The sequence below is a fragment of the Pongo abelii genome, chromosome X (genome assembly GCF_028885655.2).
Source record: "Pongo abelii isolate AG06213 chromosome X, NHGRI_mPonAbe1-v2.0_pri, whole genome shotgun sequence".
NCBI lineage: Eukaryota > Metazoa > Chordata > Mammalia > Primates > Hominidae > Pongo > Pongo abelii.
Genome location: NC_072008.2, coordinates 130019686 through 130023184, shown reverse-complemented (window position 1 = coordinate 130023184; position 3499 = coordinate 130019686). Strand labels below are relative to the sequence as shown.

The window sequence follows — 3499 nt, the reverse complement described above, 5'->3', positions numbered from 1 at the left end:
TAAATGCCCGTCAATGTCAGACTGGATAAAGAAAATATGGTAATTACACACCATAGAATACTATGCAGCCATAGAAAAGAATGCAATTGTGTCTTTTGCGGGAACATGGATGGAGCTGGAGGTTATTATCCTTAGCAAACTAATGCAGTAACAGAAAACTAAATATTGCATGTTGTCACTTATATGTGAGAGCTAAATGATAACTCATGAACACAAAGAAGGAACAACAGACACTGGGGTCTACTTGAGGGTGGTGGTTAGGAGGAGGGAGAAGAGCAGAAAAAATAACTATTGGGTACTAGGCTTAACACTTGGGTGATGAAATAATCTGTACAACAAACCCTTGTGAAATGAGTTTACCTATATAATAAACCTGCACATGTACTTCTGAACCTAAAACAAAAGTTTAAAATAAAGATTTTTATAGAAGCTTCCCAAGGACTGAAATTGCTAGGGGAGCTTTCAGAACTCTTAGCCTGAAGTAAGTGAGGCAATTTCCAGCATCCTCTCCCTATTTTGTTCTACACCTCATCATTCTTTTTCACAGTCCATCCTCGCTACTCAAGGTCTTTTCTGATTTCTCATCAAAGTTAACCAGTCTTCCCAAGCATGGTGGCATGTGCCCACAGTCCCAGCTACTTGGTAAATTGAGGTGGGAGGATACCTTGAGCCCAGGAGTTCAAGGCCAGCCTGGGCGGCATAGTGAGATCCTATCTCTAAAATAAATAAATAAATGAATAAAACATTTACCAGTCTCTAGGATGAGATAAACAAATCTATGCTAAGGTATTAACGCCTGATAATACAGTATTCCAAAAAGTGGTTGCACTAGAATAGGATAACCAAGAAAGCACATGGAGTACATACAAAGGGAATTTTGGGAATATCATTTTAGGGCCACTAATACCATTCATTAGGGCTCTGCCCTAATGGAAACACTGTCACATTGGGGATTAGGCTTCAATATATGAATTTGGGGGGACACAAACATTAAGACCATAGTACCTTTTATCAGCTATATAGTTTGCAAGTATTTTCTCCCATTCTGTGGGTAGCCTTTTCATTTTGTTGATTATTTAGTTCATTATGTGGAAGATTTTTAGTTTGATATCATTTTACTTGTTCATTTTTTAAGCTGTTTAATTTTTTAATGCAGAATTTGAAACTATGAAACAACATGGTAAGAAAAAATATTGGGCCATCTCACTCCAAAACTACGATTTAACCACAGTTCACATCTGCATGGAGGAAGGGAGAAAAAAAAAACACCTGGTTCCTTATAACTTTCACCAAAGGTGGCAGATGTCAATTCCATGTGAATCAAACATTGGCTAAACACTAAAGGATAATCTGTGTGAGAGAATGAGTTTGTATTAGACCATTGCTATCTCATTATAATATACATGTTAATATTGAGATCATTTTCTCAAAATTTACACGAAGTATCCTGATGTGAGTCTATCCTCTACTTATTTTCCCTCAGTTGTGTTTCATTACTTTACTTTCTAGTCCACATTTGGAGTAGTCATTACGTTCTTCCCATTTAACCTTCTCTGTGGGCTCTGCCTAGCCCTGAAGGAAATGCCTCCCTATAAAAACCCACTAGCCTGCTTTCAAATTCATGCCTTCTTATTTTCCCTCAGTTTTAGTTATTTTCTTTTTGTTTGTTTTTCACTTTTGGAATAAATTTAGATTTGCAGAAAATTTGCAGAGATAGTACAGAGAATTCTCATATATTCCCATCCAGTTTTCACCAAGGTTAACACATTATATTATCCTGCTACATTTTCTTTTTCTTTCTTTCTTTCTTTCTTTCTTCTTTCTTTCTTTCTTTCTCTTTCTTTCCTTCTTTCTTTCTTTCTTCTTTCTTTCCTTCTTTCTTTCTCTTTCTCTTTCTTTTTCTTTCTTCATTTTTTTTTTTTTTGAGAAAGAGTCTCACTCTGTCGCCCAGGCTGGAGTGCAGTGGTGCGATCTCAGCTCACCACAATCTCTGCATCTCTGCCTCCTGGGTTCAAGCGATTCTCCTGCCTCAGCCTCCCAAGTAGCTGGGATTACAGGTGTGTGCCACCACACTCAGCTAATTTTTGTATTTTTAGTAGAGATGGGGTTTCACCATGTTGGTCAGGCTGGTCTTGAACTCCTGACCTCAGGTGATCCGCCAGCCTTGGCGTCCCAAAGTGCTGGGATTACAAGCATGAGCCACCACGCCCGGCCTATCCTGGTACATTTTCAAAACCAAGAAACTAACACTGATACATTGCCATTATCTAAACTCCAGACTTAGATTTCCCTAGTTTTTCCACTAATGTCCTTTTTCTATTGCAGGATCCAATCTAGGATACTGCATTGTGTTTAGCTGGCCTTCCTTTTAATCAGCAATAGACAACCAGAAATTTGAGGGCAGCCCATCTCTTGTTCAGGATATCCCTTGTTAGAGAAAGGCTGTTCTTACTTTTTACAAAACCATAAAGAGCATTAAAACTGGAATGTCTGCCTAGTATGTTTGCTGGTTTCTGAGGACATCATTGCTCCACTGGTACTTCTTCCACCCAACTCTTGAGATCCTGCCTCAGCAACTTTCTCCAACATTTTATGTAGCTTCTTCCATCCAAGAGTGGTTTCCTGCAATTTTTACATCTATACTTAGGGGAAATTAGAAACAATGCATAACCTCCAACAATCATTTAATGATTCCAGTGATGCTTCACCTCTGCAGCCTCTTCTTCTCTAAAGAAAACCATGGTCCTCTCTGGCTCTTCTTATATTCGATCTCCTGGTCAAGTTCTTTCTTTTTTTTTTTTTTCACATCAGATGGGTAATGTGCCAAGATGTCATGACAAGGTTTGAGGGAGGCACATCTCACATAACAGCATGAAAATCCAATCATCACTAAAAAGATGAAAGATTCTTTCTTTTTTCAGTTATCTCCCTTTTTTCACTGCAGGTGCACTCTCCACTTAACTTGCTCACCCTCGTAATTTTAAAAGGACACAGCTCACAAAAGGAAGAGATTTATGTCTTCTGGGGCAGGGATGGGGGTGGTATTAGTGAAGGCACGGGATGCTATGTGGAAGTGAAGCCAAATGAAGCAGGATGTTATAATGTTCCTCTCTGTGCTCTTATGGATTAGAATCATCCCAGACACTTTCTAAGTCACATCATCTAGGGCAGTTCTGGAGCAGGGGAAAAAGTAAGAGTCAGCTGTAGGGATGCATTGAAAGTTAGCTTTGGAGCCGGGTGCGGTGGCCCATGCCCATAATTCCAACACTTTGGGAGGCCAAGGCAGCTGGATCACTTGAGGCCAGGAAATCGAGACCAGCCTGGCCAACATGGTGAAACCCCATCTTTACTAAAAATATAAAAATTAGCTGGGCATGGTGGCGGGCACCTGTAATCCCAGCTACTTAGGAGGCTGAGGCAGGAGAATCACTTGAACCCGGGAGGCGGAGGTTGCAGTGAGCTGAGATCGTGCCACTGTACTCCAGCCCGGGTGACAGAG

The 3499-nt window shown here is 40.2% G+C and overlaps 1 non-coding gene across 1 annotated transcript; it reads right to left on the bottom strand.

The window, feature by feature from the left end:
- Positions 1-2805: 2805 nt before the first annotated feature.
- Positions 2806-2906, bottom strand: LOC112131198 (small nucleolar RNA U13). Its single transcript, XR_002913330.2, has one exon. It is a non-coding gene; the product is annotated as a small nucleolar RNA U13 (small nucleolar RNA).
- Between the last annotated feature and the right edge of the window lie 593 nt (positions 2907-3499).